Source organism: Oryctolagus cuniculus, chromosome 9, assembly GCF_051225735.1.
Source record: "Oryctolagus cuniculus isolate XC-2025 breed Fujian yellow rabbit chromosome 9, ASM5122573v1, whole genome shotgun sequence".
Classification (NCBI taxonomy): domain Eukaryota; kingdom Metazoa; phylum Chordata; class Mammalia; order Lagomorpha; family Leporidae; genus Oryctolagus; species Oryctolagus cuniculus.
In genome coordinates, this window is record NC_142875.1 from 65989398 (window position 1) to 66010290 (window position 20893).

Genomic DNA, 20893 nt, shown 5'->3' on the forward strand with positions numbered 1-20893 from the left:
GATTCACAGAATCTAATAGTATCAATGGGTACAGCATAACTTAAATTTGGTCTTGATTGAATTTTTAACGATAGAAGATGAATATTATAAAGTCAGACCATACAGAAGGATCTCTTCCAATGATACTGTCCTGCTTGGTACTGCTCCAAATACTTTGTTTGCATGGGCAGGTGTGTCTGTACACCTATGATTGCATGTACAAGTATGCATGATCTGTAATGTATAAAGATTAGTAATAGTTTTATTGGTGTATATACCATAATTAACTTAGCTGGTTTCCATTTAAAAAAAATTTAAACATGTGTTTGATAATCAGTGTTGGGTTGGCAGGATGTGGGGCTTGGTAACACATGGGGTTGGACCACACTGAAGCCAGAAGACAGGAATTCTATCTGGGTCTTCCAGATGGGATGGCAGGGCCCCAAGAACGTAAGCTATACTCCACTGCTTTCCGAGGTACATTAGCACGTAGTTGGATCAGAGGTGGAGCACCCAGAATTCAAGACATTGCCCCAGTATGGGATGCAGGAATCACAAGAAGCTTAACCTGCTTAAGATTACGAGGGCTGGGGCTAGCATTGTGGCATAGTGGGTAAAACATCTGCTAGTGATGCTAGTATGCCATATGTGCAAGGGCTTGAGTCCAGGCTGTTGTACTCCTGATCCAATTTCCTGCTAATGTCCTACGGAAAATGAACAGAAGATGGCCCTAGTGTTTGGGCCCCTGCCATTCACATAGGAGACCCTGATGAAGCTCCTGGCCATTGGATCTATTGGAGGAGTGAATTGGTAGAAGATCTAGCTTCCCTGTCAGTTTTCTTAGCATGAAATTTAGGGTCCTTGTTAAAAAAATTTAAATGAACTTACTTAGTTCTTATGGTGGGCAAATCTCAAGTATGTCATACACAGATCTAGGAGCACAGTGATACTTCCCACCCTACCATCCAACCCGCTAACACTGCCACCCTACCTCTTCCTTTCTACTTTAATTTCTGCAAAGAACTACTTTCAGTTTTATATTCATAGGGTCTTTAGTATAGGGTTACTCTTAATAGTAAGCAGAAAGTAACACTGTCAAAAGTAGAGACAAGGGCTATAAACATCCAATGAATCTGTCAATTTTGCTTATACTCAATATACTGTTCTTGTACTCTGTTAGCATAAGCTTTCCCTTACTGTGGTAACTGTCTTTTTGGGCACTAGCTTATTTCACAAAGTAAAATGGTTTCTGATTTCATCCATTTTAGTGCAAAATACAGGGCTTCATTATTTTTTACAGATTAGTATTCCAAACCATATATATTACATATGCTACATATTATATATAATACATATTATATATTACATATGCTACCTATTACATATGTTACATATGCTACATAATACACATTATATATTAACATATAAATATATAATCAAAATTTCTTTAGTCATCAGTTAATAGATATCTGGGTTGATTCCATATCTTAGCTGTTGTGAATTGAGCTGCTATAAACATGCAGGTACAGATAACTTAGGCTTATTTATTCCTTTGGCTGAATTATCAGGAAAGGGGTGTGTGGATCCTATAGTAGGTCTACATTCAGATTTCTGAGGTATCTCATACAGTCTTTCACAGTGGCTGCATCAGTTTACATTCTTACCAACAATGGATTAGGGTACCTTTCCCACCATATCTTTCCCATAATTTGTTGATTTGACAGACATTCTAACTGGGGTGAGGTGAAAACTCATTGTGGTTTGGATTGGAAGTTCCCTGATGGCTAGCAATTCTGAGCATTTTTTCATGTGTCTGGTGATTTGAGTTTGTGTATTTGAAAAAAATACTTGTTCAAATCCTTTTACCTTAACTGGATTGTTTGAGTTCTGTATAGATTCTGAGTATTAATCCTTTATCAGTTTCATAGTTTCCAGATATTTTTCTCCCATTCTGTCAGGTGCCTCTTCACTTTGCTCAGTGTTTGTTTTGCAGTGCAGAAGCTTCTCAATTTGATGTAATCCCATTTGTTTTGGCTCTGAAAGCCTCTGCTTCTGGGGTCTTTCCCAAGAAGTCTTTGCCTATGCCAGTGTCTTGCAAACATTTCCCAATGTTTTCCTCTAGTAACCTGATGGTATCAGGTTGTAGACTCAGATACTTGACCCATTTTGAGTTGATTTTTTAAAATAAACTATAAAGTATCTACTTCTGCACATGGAGATCATTTGCTCAGCACCATTTGTTGAAGAGACTTTCCTTGATCCAGGGGTTGATGTTCGCTCCTTTGTCCAAGATCTAGGTTGCAGATGCCTAGATTGGCATCTGAGGTTTCTATTCTATTCCATTGGTTTACATGTCTTTTTTTTTAAAACGCCTTTACCAGGCTATTTGAATATAACTGCCCTGTAATATGTCTTGATCTGGTATTGTAATGCCTCTAGCTTTGTTTTTTGTTGTATAAGATTGCCTTAGCTATTTGGGATCTATTGTATTTTAATATAAATTTTAGCATCTTTACATCTAAGAAGAATGTCTTTGGTATTTTGGTGTGTCCCTTTGAATGTATGAATGGCTTTGGGAAACACAGACCTTTTGATGATGATTTTCCAGTCCATGAAATGACTTTTCCTTTTGTCTTCTATTTCTTTAAGGTTTTATAATTATCACATCTTTAACCTCTTGAGTTAAACTTTTTCCAAAATAAGTACAAAAACTTAAATACTGTGAATGGGACTGATCTTGAAAATTGTCATCCATGTCTATATAAAGAGGCTATTTATTTTTGTTACTTTTTAAAAGATTAATTTATTTGAAAGAGTTAGGAAGAGGCAGAGTAAGAGATCTTCCATCTGCTGGACCACTCCCCAGATGGTCACAATGGCCGATTTAAAGCCAGGAGCTGCTTCTGGGTTTTCCACATGGGTGCAGGAGCCCAAAGATTTGGACCATCTTCCACTTTCCGAGAGTACAGGGAGCTGGATTGGAAGTGGAACAGCCAGGTTTCAAGCTGGCATCTATATGGGATGCTGGCACTGAGGTAGTGGCTTTACCCGCTATGCCACAGCTCCAGCTCCCTCTGTTACTCTTATATCCTGCCGCTTCACCAAACTCCAATAGTCTCTCAGTGGAGTCTTGGTTCTCCTATATATAAAATCATGTCATCTGCAAATAGGGATAATTTGACTTCCTCCTTTCCAATTTGTATTCCTTTGATTGCTTTTTCTGGTCTAATGACTCTGGCAAAAACTTCTGGGATTACATTAAATAGTAATAGTAAGAATGAACATCCTTGGCTGGTTCCAGATATGAGTGGGGATGCTTGTAATTCCTCCCCCCCCCCCATTTAAAAAGATGCTGGCCATGGGTTTGTCATGAATCACCTTGATTCCATTGAGGAATGTGTTTTTTAATAACTTGCTTAAGGTTTCCATCATGAAAGTATTTTATCAAATGCTTTCTCTGCATCTACTGAGATAATGAGGTTTTTGTTCAGTTTATTTTGTTGTGATGTATCATTTGTAGACTTGCGAATGGTGACCAATCCCTGCATACCAGGGGTAAGTCACACTTGACCCATGTGGGTGATCTTTTTGATGTGGTGTTGGATTCTGTTGGCTAGTATTTTGAGGATTTTTGCGTTTGTGTTCAGCAGGGAAATTGGTCTGTAGTCCTTATTCTGTTGTATCTTTTTCTGGTTTGGGAATTCAGGTGATGCTGGCTTCATAAAAGGAGTTTGGGAGGATTCCCTCCCTTTAAATTGTTTTGAGTAGCTTGAAAAATTGGAGCTGCTGCTACTTTAAATGTCTAGTTGAACTCAGCAGTGAGACCATCTGGTGCTGGTGTGTGTGTGTGTGTGTGTGTGTGGTCTTCATTGCTGATTCAATCTCTGTCTTGGCTATTGGTTTGTTTAGGTTTACTGTCTTGACTCAATTGATTATATGTGTCCAGGAAAACTTCTATTTCTTCTAGATTTTCGAGTTTGGCTTGTAGCTCTTTGTAGTAATTCCTATTTCTGTGGTATCCATTGTTGCATATATGTTTTTTAAATTTATTTGAAAGTTAGAGTTAAACATAGAAAAGAGGAGAAAGAGAGAGAGAGGTCTTCCATCCGATGGTTCACTCCCCAGTTGTCCGCAATGGCTGGAGCTGTACCGATCCGAAGCCAGGAGCCCAGAGCTACTTCCAGGTCTCCCATGTGGGTGCAGGGGCACAAGGACTTGGGCCATCTTCTACTCTCCCAGGCTATAGCAGAGAGCTGGATTGGAAGTGGAGTAGCTGGGTCTTGAACCGGCGCCCCTATGGGATGCCAGTGCTTCAGGCCAGGGTGTTAACCCACTGTACCACAGTGCCGGCCCCTGCATAGTTTTCATTTCTGACTTTTGATTTGGGTCTTCTCCCCTCCCCCCTTTTTTTTTTCTTTTGCTGGTTGGGCCAATGCCAACTCTTCATTGTATTGATCTGCTATGTGTTGTTTTTTTTTTCCAACTGTACTTTGAAGTGCTTTACAACTAGCTTTGGGTTTTGTCTAGGAGCTTGAGATGCATTAACAGCTCACGTATTTGATGTCTTTGAAGTTTTTTTGATGTAGACACTAATTGCTATAAACTTCCCTCTTCTCACAGCTTTTGCTGTATCCCATAAGTTGTGATGTTATACTTTCATCTTCATTTGTTTTCGGGAACTTTTTGATTTCTGTTTCTGATTTCTTCTATGACTCTGTTCATTCAGGAGTATATTGTTCAGTCTCCATGTGTTCACATATGTTCTAGATTCTTAAGTTGATTTCCAGCTTCATTCCATTGTGGTCCATGATGATACATGATATGATTTTGCTTTTTTAAATTTTTTTTAATTTTATTTAGTAAATACAAATTTCCAAAGTACAGTTTATGGATTTCAGTGGCTTCCCACCCCCCATAATTTCCCTCCCACTCGCACCCCTCCCATCTCCCTCTCCCTCTCCCATTCCATTCACATCAAGATTCATTTTCAATTATCTTTATATACAGAAGATCGATTTAGTATAAAGATTTCATCAGTTTGCACACACACAGAACATAAAGTGTAAAATACTATTTCAGTACTAGTTATAGTATTAATTCACATTGGACAACACTTTAAGGACAGAGATCCCACATGAGGAGTAAGTACACAGTGACTCCTGTTGTTGACTTAACAATTTGGCACTCTTGTTTATGGCGTCAGAAATCTCCCTAGGCTCTAGTCATGAGTTGCCAAGGCTATGGAAGCCTTTTGAGTTCGCCGACTTCGATCTTATTCTGACAGGGTCATAGTCAAAGTGGAAGCTTTCTCCTCCCTTCAGAGAAAGGTACCTCTTCCTTTGATGGCCCGTTCTTTCTACTGGGATCTCACTCACAGAGATCTTTCATTTAGGCATTTAGGTCTTTGTTTTTTGTTTGTTTGGTCGGTCAGAGTGTCTTGGCTTTCCATGCCTGAAATACTCTCATGGGCTCTTCAGCCAGATCCAAATGCCTTAAGGGCTGATTCTGAGGCCAGAGTGCTGTTTAGGACATCTGCCATTCTATGAGTCTGCTGTGTATCCCGCTTCCCATGTTGGATCGTTCTCTCCCTTTTTGATTCTTTCAGTTAGTATTTGCAGACACTAGTCTGTGTGATCCCTTTGACTCTTAGACCTATCAGTGTGATCAACTGTGAACTGAAATTGATCACTTGGACTAGTGAGATGGCATTGGTACATGCAATCTTGATGAGATTGTATTGGAATCCCCTGGCACATTTCTAACTCCACCATTTGGGGCAAGTCCAATTGAGCATGTCCCAAATTGTACATCTCCTCCCTCTTATTCCCACTCTTATATTTAACAGGGATCACTTTTCAGTTAAAATTTAACCATGGCTTGTGTCTGTAGCACACCCTTTAGAATCAGTTGAAAAACTAGACAAGTGGTTACAAATTCCTTGAGTTTCTGTTTTGAAAGCTTTTATTTTACCTTCAATTGTAGATGTCAGCTTTACTGGGTACGGTATACTGGGTTGACAGTTTTTTCTTATAGCTTTTGGAGTATGTCTGTTTTCTCCTAGCCTATAGGGTTTTTGATGAGAAATTGCTGCTAGCTTAACAGGGGATCCTCTGAATGAAATCCAGCATTTCTCTTGTGCATATTTTATAGTCTTTCCTTAATAGTCAAACTTTAAACAGTCAAACAATGTGTCATGGTGAAGATCTTTTCTGATCATGCCTAATAGACATTCTATGTGCTTCCTGTGCTTGGATATCACTTTTTCCAAATTAGGGATGTTTTCTGTTACTTGGCTGAATAGACCTTCAAATCCATTCTGTTTTCACACCTTCAGGAACTCCTAAGGCACTTATGTTTGGATGTTTGATAGTATCCCGTAAGTCTCAAACACTATATCCAGGTTTTCTAAGTCTTCTTAGTCAGATATCTTTAAGGATTTGTCTCCTAACTCAGATATTCTTTTTCCTTCTGCTTCAAGTCTGAGGCTTTCCACTGCATTTTCTATTGGACATATTTAATTCTTCATTTCTAACACTTCAGTTTAGTTTCTCTTCAAAATTTGAATCCCTTGGTGAAACTTTACATCTTGTGTATGGATTTCTTCACTCAAATTCATGAGAATTTTATGATTCTTATAAACTTATTTTCAGGCATTTCATCTATGTCTTCACATTTTAGTATTGAAGTGTTATGCTCCTTTTGGAGTCACATTTTTCTTGTTCCTTGCATTTCTGCATTTGCTTTTAGGCTTTTGTGCAAACTTGTTGGGTTTCTCCTCTGATAGGTTTTACATATGGACTATGCCCCTCTGGCTTTGAGATACAAATGAAGATACTTATGAAAACCTCCATCTATAAACTTTGAAGGCCTAAATGTATAACAAATTTTGGAATCTACAGTCTTAGTAACAAAGTCTTGATTCTTTTATGTGTCATAGTCATCCTAAGGCTTAAGCTTGCCCACTTCTCATGTTTCTGTCTATGCTCTATTTTCGCTGTAGATTAATAACTTGTTTCCAAATAATTTCTAATACAAAGTGTGGGGAGCAACTCGGACTAGACTAAGTTACTGGAATTAAGACTTATTCTATGCATCTGCTCTCCCACAATATGGCGCTGGGAGAGAAGAAAACAGCTTCTACACAGCTACCTCCAGTTCAGCCAATAAACTGCGGCGTGTGGGCAGCCGAGTTGGGATTGGCAGAGGAGGACTATAAAGGAGGAGAGAGACGGCATGCACCAGGAACATCTAAGGGGAACACCTGTGCAGCCCCCGAGAGAGCCGGCCGGCGGTGTGCTGCTCCCCTGCGGAGGTGGGGAGGGTGGCCAGGGGGAGCCGCCCTTCCACGGAGGTGGAGGGGACGGCAGCCAACCCGGGAAAAACCAGCAGCAAACCCGGGGAGGGCCGAGCAGACGAAAGAACAGCGCAGGGTCCTGTGTCGTTCCTCCACGAGGAGGGGGAGCGACGTAATGGTGCCATGACTCGGATATGAAGCCTAGGCAGGGCTTAGTGTCGTTCCTCCATGAAGAGGGGGAGCGACAACAAAGTTCAAGTGCCTTTCTCTGCATCAATTGCCATAGAGAAAAGTCAAGGTTATGCCATGGTTGGAGAAAATATTTCTCCTAAGGCACCGTGGGAGCTTAATAAAGAGGACTTGTGCTGAGCTGAGTCTGATCAAGGTCTACAGAGCTCCTTGGAGTCTGAAGTATGTGTGTACCTTTTTACTTCTGATTGTCAGCCTAAGATAAAGGGATGGAGATTATGATGCATCACCTTTTGCCTTCTACTTGTCCTTTGAATTTGGTTAATTATATCATTTATAAAGATTTCAATGCGTTATGATGTCAGATACTGTTCTATGATTGTAGTGTCCATGTCTGTGTGAGTCTCCATCTTTAAGCTGAATGGAATGAATACTTACCACATCCATGTTGCCATGGCTGTTGTTCTAGCTTTTGGCTGCTTAAAAATGATTCTGTATTTTTTTTCTTCAAAAATGAGTCACTGGACCATACTTCTTGATGCTTAAAAGCTTAAAGGTGGGTGTTTGGCATAGCAGTTAAGATGCTACTTGAGATGCCCACATCCCATATCACAATACTTTGGTTGCTAGTCCTGGTTCTACTTCTGATTTGAACTTCCTGCTAATGCATGCTGTGGGAGACGGTAAGTGATAGCTCAAGTGCTTGGGTCCCTGTCACCCATATGGGAAATTTAAATTGAATTCCTGGCTTCAGCCTGGATGATCCCTGACTGTTGCTGGCATTTGTGGAGAGAAACAGACAGATCACACTCTCTCACTCTGCCTTTCAAATACACAAAATAATATGACCAAACTAAAACATTTCTTTGTCTAAAAACTCATTAATTGTGGCTAATACACTGAGGTAATAGAGGAAGCTGAATATGAGATGTGGGAACTCTTCATAAACTTAAAACTATTGATGTTTAAAAAAGTCCTATGTTTTCTTTCTTAGAGGACATGGTAGGTATTGATTTAACTATCTTGAGGTTGAATATGGATGTGGACAAGTATAAATCTGGTACCTTTGTTTTTTCTACTTTGAAAATACTAAGTTTTTCCTGGTGACTAGAGAATTACTTAAGCATTTTTAAAAAGTCAGTAAATTTGCCAGGTTCTATATTTTGTCAGGTTTTTCTTATACATCATATAAATAAGAAATATGTACATTGTATGTAGAACATACTTATATAAAAGCACTAAGCATATGTACACTACATGCTTACATAAAAGAAATACAAATTTTGACTTTTTGAGACACAAAGGTAAGTCTCCCATGAGTGCACGTGAGAAGGAAGTTGGGTTGAAAGTGAAGCTTGGTGTTGAACCCACGCATCTGACATGGGATGCAGGTGTCCTGGGTGGTATTTTAACTGCTGAGCCAGAACTTTGCCTCTCTCAACACCTCTTAAATCCTTTCTATCTGTAGATCAAACTCCTCAAGGGTTTCTGAAATTTTCTTGAATTCTATATGTAAATCTTATTCTAATCTACTTTATAATCAAATGAATAGTTCATTCTGGCTGTACATATTTTGATTTAATTTTGTCCAGTCTTGATCTTTTTGTCTTACTAGGTTTTTGCAATGCCTGTTCTCTGAATGTGATCTACATTTTTGTGCCTGTTTTTCTTTTCATGAGTCACCCCCTTTACATCTCCTGCCGAGGTTCCTGCTAACCTCACATGAGATTACTTGAGATTTAGAATTGCAGCTTCAAGCTCTTGTTTATACAGGAGATTGCTTTAGTAAGACCATCATTTTGTGTCACATGTTTGGTCAAAATTGTAATCTCCATGGAAATTTTTTGGAAGATGGAAATACTCTTGGCCTGCCAGTTGTTTTTTATCTGTGCTATTCTTAGAAAATTTCTCCATCTGCCCTATAGGGCCAGAGGCCGATCCTGTTTAGTAGATTAATGTCTGGTTTGGTCAAGTTCTGTATCAGATCTTAATCTTGGCCAGCAGAGATGTTGCAGGACAGAGGCAGTGAAAATGCTTTCCTGTAATCGCATGCCCCATTCAGACAGTTTCATTCGGGCCTGCTTTTTCTTGCCAAATGGGATTAGGAAAATTTTTAACAGTGTGCCTGCTCCATTCTGTTTGTTAGAGGTATTGGTATCTAATAGTTGGCACCCCCACCCCCATTTTTCTAAGAGGTTGCAATCTTTTCCTGAAAACAGAAGCCACAGAAGTTTGCTCTTGGTATCTGCCCACAGCACCCTTCAATGTCCCCTGAAGTTTGACAGTTCTTTGTCAGGTGTGGTGGCTCAAGGTGACAGTGAGCTACAAATTTTGTTAAAGATGGGAGCATGCTTTTATTTCTGATGCAGGTTGTCTTTATAGTGCAGTGAAAGGAAGAAACAAAATTCTCCTGTCTACATGGCTGGTTTTAAGATAATTTTCATCCACAGACATCTTTCATCCACTGGTTTTCTCCAAATGTCTTTTAATGGACTAAAAATTTTTTTCCCTTAAGAGGCAGAGGGATATCGCATACACTGATCTCCTTCCCAAATACCCACAATGGCCAAGTTGGGCCAGGCTGAAGACAGGAGCTGGGAAGTCAATTTAGGTCTTCTATATGGATGAGAGGGATCCATGTACACTTCAGTCAGGACTTCTGCCTCCCAGAGTTTGCTGTTAGCAGGAAGCTGGAACTAAGAGCCAGAGCTGGTTATCAGACCCAGGAATTCTGGTGTGGAATTGCCATTGTCCTAATTGGCTCCTTAATTCCTAGGCCAAATGCTGGCCCCTTACCTTTTGTATGTATCCATTTGGTTGAAGAATGTTTGAATTATGGATTGGATTTTCTTCCAAGTGTTCTATATTGTGTAGAATTAATTTTAAAATTCTTGACATGCTTTTAGCTCATGAAAATAAGTGAAATGTGTGTCTAAACATCAAGAACTAAAATCTGGTTTTTCCAGATTTGAAGAACCTAGTGTCTTAAAATGAGATGAATAAAATTTTGATATAATCCCGAGAACTAACAGCTTTTGGTACTCAGTATAATGAGTGACTGACATTTTTGATGTATTCTACTTGATAGGAACGTCATTTTAGTGATATTCCAGAGCAGAGATGGGCAAGCTGTGACTCTAAGGTAAAATATTAGTAGTACGCTGTTTATTTTTAAACTGTAATTAGAACACACCCATGTTCATTCACTTACATATTGTCTATGGTTTCTTTGATGGGCAATGGCAGAGTTGAATTCAGATAGTAACCATGAAGAATCTGGAAAACATCATGCTGAGTGAATTAAGCCAGTCCCAAAGGGACAAATATCATATATTCTCCCTGATCGGTGACAACTAACCAACCACAAAAAAGGAAACCTGTTGAAAGTGAAAGGGACACTATGAGAAACAGTGACTTGATCAGCCCTTGTCCTGTTGATGTACAATTTAATACTTTATCCCTTTTAGTATTTTTTTGTTCTAGTTAATACTATTGGTTGAACACTGTAATTAACACACTTATTCTTAGGTGTTGAAATTTAACTGAAAAGTGATCCTTGTTAAATGTAAGAGTGGGAATAAGAGAGGGAGGAGATGTACAGTTTGGGACATGCTCAATTGGACTTGCCCCAAATGGTGGAGTTAGAAACGTGCCAGGGGATTCCAATACAATCTCATCAAGATTGCATGTACCAATGCCATCTCACTAGTCCAAGTGATCAATTTCAGTTCACAATTGATCACACTGATAGGTCTAAGAGTCAAAGGGATCACACAAACAAGACTAGTGTCTGCAAATACTAACTGATAGACTCAAAAAGGGAAAGAACGATCCAACATGGAAAGCGGGATACACAGCAGACCCATAGAATGGCAGATGTCCTAAACAGCACTCTGGCCTCAGAATCAGCCCTTAAGGCATTTGGATCTGGCTGAAGAGCCCATGAGAGTATTTCAGGCATGGAAAGCCAAGACACTCTGACCGAACAAACAAACAAAAAACAAAGACCTAAATGCCTAAATGAAAGATCTCTGCGAGTGAGATCCCAGTAGAAAGAATGGGACATCAAAGAAGGAGGTACCTTTCTCTGAAGGGAGGAGAAAGCTTCCACTTTGACTATGACCCTGTCAGAATAAGATCGAAGTCGGCGAACTCAAAAGGCTTCCATAGCCTTGGCAACTCATGACTAGAGCCTAGGGAGATTTCTGACGCCATAAACAAGAGTGCCAAATTGTTAAGTCAACAACAGGAGTCACTGTGTACTTACTCCTCATGTGGGATCTCTGTCCTTAAAGTGTTGTCCAATGTGAATTAATGCTATAACTAGTACTGAAATAGTATTTTACACTTTATGTTCTGTGTGTGTGCAAACTGATGAAATCTTTATACTAAATCGATCTTCTGTATATAAAGATAATTGAAAATGAATCTTGATGTGAATGGAATGGGAGAGGGAGATGGGAGGGGTGCGAGTGGGAGGGAAGTTATAGAGGGGAAAAAGCCATTGTAATCCATAAACTGTACTTTGGAAAATTTACTAAATAAAAGTTAAAAAAAAATATAGGAAGCATGTGGCTTATAAATTCTAAGGTGTTTATCTAGCTTTCTAGAGACAGTAAACTTGCCCCAGCTTCAGAAGAACCAATAATCTATCTTATTTCAGTGTCACTGTAAGAATGAATGTACCCTCCATCTTTTACTTCTGTCTCCCCGGCAGATAGTATGTGAAAGCTTGATATGTAACACAACTTTGTAGATAATTCCTTGTCACAGACCTGATCCACTTGAGTAAGAGACTGCTTGTAACTTCCTGGAGCTCACCAAAAAACAATTTCTAAAGATTTAAAGGTAGAGTACAAAGTTACTTTTACTGTTGTCCTTAGTCCTCTTTTGTTGACACTTAGAAGGCTGTCATAGTACACTGAACTCCCATGACAATATGACTGCCCTGAATTTGGTTACTACCTATTCGGTGGGATGATCATGATCCTTTCCTTTGAGAGTCATTTTCAGCTGACCCTAGTGGCCAATGACCATTGGATGATTGTGTGATTAAAAAACAACTCTATCCACCTAATCATTCCTTTCTCTTCCATACTACATGCTGCTTCAACTTTTCAGCATATTTTCATGTATTATCAGATTTTATGGTCTCTATATCCTGGCTATATGTGCCATTCTGAAAATAAAGCCAATGAAGGGAGGCATCATTCCTGATTGGGAACACAGTAACGGAATGAGTATGCAGGGCAATAAAAACATGCAGTTAGCTTTATTGTTGTTAGATTTTGTTGACCTTGTACTTCTTTTTCCTTTTTTTTTTTCCTTTTTTTTTGGACAGGCAGAGTGGACAGTGAGAGAGAGAGAGAGAGACAGAGAGAAAGGTCTTCCTTTGCCGTTGGTTCACTCTCCAATGGCTGCCGCGGCCTGCACGCTGCGGCCGGCGCACCGCGCTGATCTGATGGCAGGAGCCAGGAGCCAGGTGCTTTTCCTGGTCTCCCATGGGGTGCAGGGCCCAAGCACCTGGGCCATCCTCCACTGCACTCCCGGGCCACAGCAGAGAGCTGGCCTGGAAGAGGGGCAACCGGGACAGAATCCGGCGCCCCGACCGGGACTAGAACCCGGTGTGCTGGCACCGCAAGGTGGAGGATTAGCCTAGTGAGCCACGGCGCCGGCCTGACCTTGTACTTCTGTTAATTCCTCCCATGAAGCCTTGATCTGTTGATCCAAACACAGGGTCTTCTGTGGAAGTCTCCTCTTTACTGTTCTTGATGTGAAGAACGCTGGTGGATTTGAAGTTGTGCTTATTTGTTTCAAGTTCAACTTCTGCACTCTGCATTGTCCTCATCCTATCTGCCCTGGAGCCTAGATGAGAACTGGGCAGTGAGGACAGAAGCTCCATACACAGCAGGTAAACAGGCAATGTGATGACTAACAATGCACCAACTCCTCCTGCAGCATCTGATAATGAGCTGTTTAAGTGGAAACACTTGAACGCTGGCTCTCATTCAGCTTGAAATACTTGAATGCTAGAAACTGTTTTCTGTTTTTGAATTCAGCTGCTGGAGTTTCACCCCTCCAGATGCAGGACACTTAGTTTAGGGACGCCCCACTGAGTCTGGATCACAGCTCCAGGTTTGTTAACCCGTGTTTGACAGCAGGTGTTCTTCCAGACGTCACACTGTACACCCCGTGGATCTGGTTACCAGAGATACCTATCTGGTAGCTTAGTCACCACCTATGATTTGCGTTTCTGAGAATAGTGTGCGAAACTAGAAATTAGCTAGCAGAAAAGTGTTGTATCATAATCTGGAGTATAATTAGAAAATGTTTACAGCAAAGATACATACAGAATAGTAAATGTTCTGCTGTTTAAAAAACCCTGGGAATTCTCATTCTAAGCAACATTCTGTTAAATTTTCCTGTAGTGAGTTACATGCTGGCCATCTACCCTGTCTACATTTAGGAACATAGCTATTGGTTTTAGATGAAACTGATATCTTGCTTTAGTCAGAGGGAACAGAGATGAGTGAATGCTTTTGGAGCCATGTGCCAAGTATCGTGCTTTGTATCTGCATGTGACATGACTTGACAACAGTTAACAGTAGGGGAAATAACATGACCCAGATGCCCCTCAGGGAAGTTAAGCACTCAGACTGAGTTTATTTCATGACCAGTGCCAGATCTCGGTGCCTCCATTACACCCTCTCCATGACATCACTTTTTCTTTGTGTATTTCAAATTTTGTCATGTCTGGGTTTTAACATTTTAAACTGCCCAATGACCCTTATTTGTTAGACACAGCAGATTTATTTCATCTCTTTATTGCAGTTCTGTGTATTACAGCAAAGCACCCGTATCCTAAGTGTACAGCTTGATTGATTCTTCTAAGCTGAATCTACCCATGTTATCAGTACCCGATTGAGAAACAGAAGACCTCCCAACTCCAGGCATTCCCACTATCGTAACATTCAACTGCAGAAATGAGTCTTGGATCTACTTGAATTTTGCACTAATGGAATTGGACAAATGTGTTCTTCTTGGTCTGACTACATCACTCAGAGATTGATCATTCATTGCAAGTAGTCATAAATGCTGTATAGCCCCTCACTGGGTGAATATACCACAATTTATCCATTTGTGTGTCCCTAGGCTTTTGACTAATTTTTACTTTGGGTTATTTGGAATAGTGCCATGATTAATCTCATTTCTTGAGCTTAAGTATTTCCTGTTGAGAATGCAAGGAGCTTAAAATGCTTTCTCCTTAAATTCCATGTCTCTGAACATCTTGAAATCCCTTTGTATACTTAGGGCTAGAATTATTGGTTATTAAGGACAATTTTATTAGGGACCTCTAATAATCTTTCTAACAAATGTCTATGGAGATTGTCAAACCGTGCATGAATTCTACCTGAGAGATTTGACCAAAGTCGCCCATTTGCAGTGGGGCCAGATTTTCATTAAAATCATAGTAAAGCTTCATGGAAATTCAGTTGTATAGCAGAAGTTGAAGATAACTTTTTTTTAAGGCAGAACAACATTAAATATTCTGTAGATAAATAATTAGAAAATATGCATTTCTTTAGAAAAGTTAAGATACAACATTTTAATTTCTATTAACTTAAAATTTTAACCCAATTCAACTCTACCTATTCATTATGCATTGTATATTCAGCATTCAAGGGATTCAGTGTTCCATACAGCAGGTGTTTTTTTCAGATGAAGGAATTCAATATTTCTAATAAAAGCAACCCATTCTCAAGGTTTAAAAAATCAAAATGAAGTGGGAGTCTGCTTCCTCAGTCACTGTCTGAGACTTCCTTCCCAGAGACAACCTCTATCTTTGTTTTCTCAGCCTGCGTGAGGTATCCAACTCTGCCTGGCAATGTGGAATTCTAGGGTTGCCAAATGATTTCTGAGCTTCAGTTTCCTCTTATCAAATGGGGTGGCAGTACATCATAGGATTATTGTGAGGAATAAATGAGAATGGGGGAATTGCCAAGCATAGTACCTGGGATGTGATAGGTACCCAATAAATGGAGCAATTAGGATTCTAATTATGATAGTGGCTAACCATATGCTTTCAGAACAAAACATTTCCACAAAGGTAAGAAGAAAGAGGCTCTTATGATACCCCCAAGTAACACTGTTCACCTTACTAATATGTCTATTCCAATTTAATCCCCTTTCCACACAAGCAGAAGGAATCTGGAAGCTTGTCCCATTCACAGAAAATGTCAGAGGTGATGTCTCTGTAATTGTCCGAGTTACAAAGTATGTCAGGTTGCCTGAAGCTAAACTTGATAGTCTGGACCTTCCTCAATGTTGGCAACGTGACCAAGTTCCGTCTTTGTGCTTATAACTTGTATAACGTTTTTTTGTGTGTGTGTCAAAATTCAAAAGAATTTTCTGTCTTGGTACAAATCTAATTTCAAAACCGAAATGCAATACAGATTTTAGATTCTTTAATTCTCCATAGAACTGGTGCCCAACATTTTCTTACAAGGTAAGTATTCCCATCTTATGTGAGTTATTACTGCAAGCTGGGAATTCTGAATCTCCTTGTTCAATTTGAGGATATTATCAGATTGACACATAAAACCCATAGATTCAACCTCAGTAGTTTGACTTTACATGGAGAAACTGTCTGCCTGTCCACATCTCGCCATCAGCTTACCCGTTTACAATGGTGAAAAGTACAATCCAGATCCACTGTGGTTGCAGTTCCCTTACTGCTCTGGGGGAGCTTAAAGTTTGGGGTTGTATTTTATCCTTAGAGACGAAGCTCGCTCCATGTGTGGCAGCGTGAGCACCATAACTGTTGAATAGAAGAAATAGGTGTTTAAGAGTTCCCCACTCCACATAATAGATGTCTTTAGGAGCAGTTATGGCTAACTTTGGCAAACTTGAATTTTATGAGATGGAAAGGTAATACTTTAAGCAAATCCTGGATAAATGCTTTTGAGAGCCTTTTTTAGGTTGGGGCAGGAGGGGGGATTGGAATCAGCTTCTGCATTTAATTGTGGGCTCCATTAAGAGTGTAAGAATGAGTTGAGTGGAGAGTGGAAGAATTAGGTTTCACACATGGTCCACACAGCCAGTAATAGAAGTTGATTACTATTCATAGCATCTAAGATAGATGTCCTCTAAATACCCATGTTTCTCTCCTCTTTTTATTTTCTAACATTGCCTTTTGTTTTTCTAAGTACTGAGACTGAGGTAAGTAATCTGATAGGAGCAAGGGAGTCTTAAAACAGCTTAGCACAACTCTGGGAAAAACAATTCATGAGATTTACTTGCTGCAAATGGGCCATCTAAATCCAAAAGGTTAAGTATATAAATTAAGCAAATGGAACAGGTGTGGTGTTGACCATTAAAACTAACACTTGTAACTTTATGACTAAGTCCATAAAAGAACTACTTCATAGTCTCCTGGCTTACAAATTAGTGCTTTAGTGGAATCATAAGCAACAGAAAAATCTATTTATGTCCTACACATATTTTAGAAGACTTTTTTTTAAATAGTACTGTGGATTCACACCAAAATAGAGGAAGGTACAAGTTCTGACATCACCCTTGTACCTACATGCGCAGCCGACCTCATCGATCTTCCTCTGGTGTAGTGTGCTTTGTTAACAGTCTAAGAAACTGTATTGGCACATCCAAAGTTGATAGTTTTCTCCTACTTTAGTGTCTTCTCCTACTGGTGTGCATTCTATGGTTTTGGACAAAGGTATAATGTCATGTGTCCACTGAATTATACAGAGTAGTTTAATTGTCTCCCAAAATTCTGTGTTCCACTTACTTATCTCTCTTCCTTGCAACTGTCAGTTATTTTTGCTGTCTACATAGCTCTGCCTGGGCCAGAGTGTCATGTAGTTAGAATCATATGGTATGTGTAGTATTATAATTAATAAAATGTTTTAAGTTTCCTCCATGTCTTTTTATGACTTAATTACTCATCTTTTTGTAGTGTTGAATACTATACATCATATGTATGTACTGTCACATTGTCCTTCATGGACATCTTAGTGGCTTTCAAATCATGGCAACTTCATTCACAATTGCTATAGCCAGTCATTTTTTGGTTATTGTGTGACTTAGTATTTGATCTCTTTTGAGGAAATACCAAGGAGATTGATAGTAGCACATCATCAAAATATGTTTCACTTTTTATATCTCATTTGTTGAGAATTGAGGTAATCATGAAAATGGCCATTTTGTTGAACTGTTTGGTAGCAACAAATAGAACCCATGTAAGCCTGGATTTTCCACTCAGAATAATTCTTTGGTGATTTATCCAGGTTGTATGTGTGTTTGATTCCAGCCCCCCCTTTATTGCTGAACAGTATTCCACGGTATACCTGTGCCATAGTTTAATCATTGACCTGTTGAAGAATGTCTGAAAAGTCTATTAAAAATTAAGTTGCTTTAAACATTTGCTGTATGTATTTGTGTGAAATTTTTCATATCTCTGCGGTAAATGCTCCATAACACAATTGGTACCATTGTAAGGTTGGTTATGTTAAAAAGCTGCCAAAACATTGCCCGCAGTAACTGTACTAACTTGTGTTCACACTAGCAACAGGAAAGTTGGTTTCTCCACACCCTTGCTAGAATTTGGGTGCTCTTAGTGTTTCTTAAACTGTACCATTCTAATAGGTAGATACGAAATGACAGTAACACAACCTTATTACCCAAGGTTGATAGTGTGCTCCTACCTCAGGACTTGTCCTCGGGCTTTTAACTTTGATTTCCCTAACATCTAATGACACGGAGCATGTTGTGCTGTGCTTATTGGCTCTGCTTGTCCTCAGTGAAACGTGTCTCTTTACTGTTCTGGAGTTGGTTTTTTTTTTTAACCATTGAAGTTTCTTTTTTAAATTCTATGTTACAAGTTATTTCTTTTAGTATTTTTTGACAGGCAGAGTGGACAGTGAGAGAGACAGAAAGGTCTTCCTTTTGTCATTGGTTCACCCTCCAATGGCCGCCGTGGGTGGTGTGCTGCTGCGGCCGGCGCACTGCGCTGATCCGATGGCAGGAGCCAGGTACTTCTCCTGGTCTCCCATGGGGTGCAGGGCCCAAGCACTCGGGCCGTCCTCCACTGCACTCCCTGGCCACAGCAGAGAGCTGGCCTGGAAGAGGGGCAACCAGACAGAATCCGGTGCCCTGACCAGGACTAGAACCCCGTGTGCTGGCGCTGCAAGGTGGAGGATTAGCCTAGCGAGCCGCAGCGCCGGCCTAGTATTTTTTTTTTTTTTTTTTTTTTTTTTTTTTTAAAGATTCACTAGGGGTTGGCACTATGGCATAGCAGGTAAAGCTGCCACTACGGCCAGCACACTGCACCGATCTGAAGCCAGGAGCCAGGTGCTTCCTCCTGGTTTCCCATGCAGGTGCAGCGCCCAAGCACTTGGGCCATCCTCCTCTGCCTTCCCGGGCTGCAGCAGAGAGCTAGACAATAAGAGGAGCAACCGGGACTAGAACCCAATGTGCTGGCGCCGCAGACAGAGGATTATTAGCCTAGTGAACCGCGGCGCTGGCCTTCTCATAAGTTTTCAGAAACTTCCATCTAGACTTCAAACTTCTTGCTTGGATTTTGATAGGAATTGTGAATTTGTATATGAATTTTTGGGAGAATTAACCTCTAACACATGCTTTCATCCAGCCCATGACCATAGAGTATCTTTAAACTTATTTTTTTTTTCACAGATTTAGTTTATTTGAAAGAGTTAGAGAGGTAGAGACAGGGAAGTCTTCATCCGCTGGTTCACTCCCGAGATGGCCGCAACGGCCAGAACTGTGCCCATCTGAAGCCAGGAGCTTCTTCCAGGTCTCCCATGTGGGTGCAGGGGCCTAAGGACTTGGGCCATCTTCTAATGCTTTTCCAGGCCATAGCAGAGAGCTGGATCAGAAGAGGAGTGGCCAGAGCTTGAACCAGTGCCCATATGGGATGCCGGTGCTTCAGGACAGGGCTTTAACCCGCTGAGCCACAGCGCTGGCCCCTAAACTTATTTAGATCTTTGATTTTCATCAGTGCTTGTAGATTGCAGCGTGAGTCCTATGGATGTCTTACAAATTATTGTAAGTGAAACTGCATTTCAGTTACTGGATTCATTGTTGGTACAGTCCATTAAAAAAAAATCAACTGCGTTTTAAATCCTCTAACCTTGCTAAACTTTGATCTTGAACTATTTTGTGGAGATGAGTTGGGAATTTATGCATACATAGTCAAGCCATTTGCAAGTAGGCATGGATACTCATTTCTTTACAGTTAGTATGACTTTTATTGTTATTGCCTTCTGGCACTGGCTAGAACTTTAAGCACTGTGTTGAATGAGAATGGTGACAGCAGACTGTTTTGCCCTATTTCTGTCTTGGACCATTAAGCATAATGTTAGCTGCAGATGTTTTGTACGTTCTTTGCCAACTCAAGGATCCACTCTATTCCTATTCCCATTTTTTCTTTCATTTTTCTTAGCTATTTATTGGAAATGCAGAGTTAGAGGGAGAGAGATCTCCCATCTACTGGTTCACTCCCTAAATAGCCACAGTGGTCAAGGCAGAGCCAACCTGAAGCAAGGAGCTTCATCCAGGTCTGACACATGGATCCAGGGGCCCAAGAGCTTGGCCCATCTTTCACTGCTTTCCGAGGTGTAATATCAGGGAGCAGACTAGAAGAAGAGCAGCTGGGACTCGAAACAGTGTTCCTATGGGATGCTGGCATCACAGGCACTGGCTTACCTGTTAAGCCAAGAGGCTAGCCTTATGAAGTGTGGTGTTTTGTGTTTGTGGTTTGGTTTTTTTTTTTTTTTTGAATAAATTCTAAAGTTTGCTAAATGACTTTCTCTGAATTAGTTTCTCTGGACTTGTGATTTTCCTTCTTGAGACTGTTAATAAGGTGGAATACATGGACTTTTTTTCCCCCAATATCTTCTCTCTCTGGAATAATCCCAACTTAGTGGTGGTGATCAATTCTTTCTACATTGATGAATTCTATTTGCTAATATATGTTTTTGTGTAGATTTCTCATGCAAGATATTGGTCTTCAGTTTCCCTCTTCTATTTTTAATTTTATTTTTTTTGACAGGCAGAGTGGACAGTGAGAGAAAGGTCTTCTTTTGCCGTTGGTTCACCTTCCAATGGCCGCCATGGGTGGTGCGCTGCGGTCGGCGCACCAAGCTGATCCGATGGCAGGAGCCAGGTGCTTCTCCTGGTCTCCCATGGGTTGCGGGGCCCAAGTACTTGGGCCATCCTCCACTGCACTCCCTGGCCACAGCAGAGAGCTGGCCTGGAAGAGGGGCAACCGGGACTAGAACCCAGTGTGCCGGTGCCACAAGGCAGAGGATTAGCCTAGTGAGCCATGGCGCCGGCCCCTCTTCTATTTTTTATATGGGTTTGATATCAGGTTGATATTACTATAAATTGGGAAAT

The 20893-nt window shown here is 40.4% G+C and overlaps 1 long non-coding RNA gene across 7 annotated transcripts in view; it reads left to right on the plus strand.

Annotated features, from left to right (window-relative positions):
* Positions 1-20893, plus strand: part of LOC149124590 (uncharacterized) — a 335846-nt gene that overhangs the window by 52442 nt on the left and 262511 nt on the right. The window contains exons 2-4 of one of the 7 annotated variants that reach the window (XR_016213265.1): positions 10551-10604; positions 13199-13373; positions 14294-14982. The exons of 5 other annotated variants lie outside the window; for them this stretch is intronic. This is a non-coding gene — a long non-coding RNA (uncharacterized LOC149124590). Of the gene's footprint in view, positions 1-10550; positions 10605-10708; positions 10894-13198; positions 13374-14293; positions 14983-20893 lie in introns of those variants that run through there. One more of the 7 variants, XR_016213268.1, reaches the window with a different exon arrangement.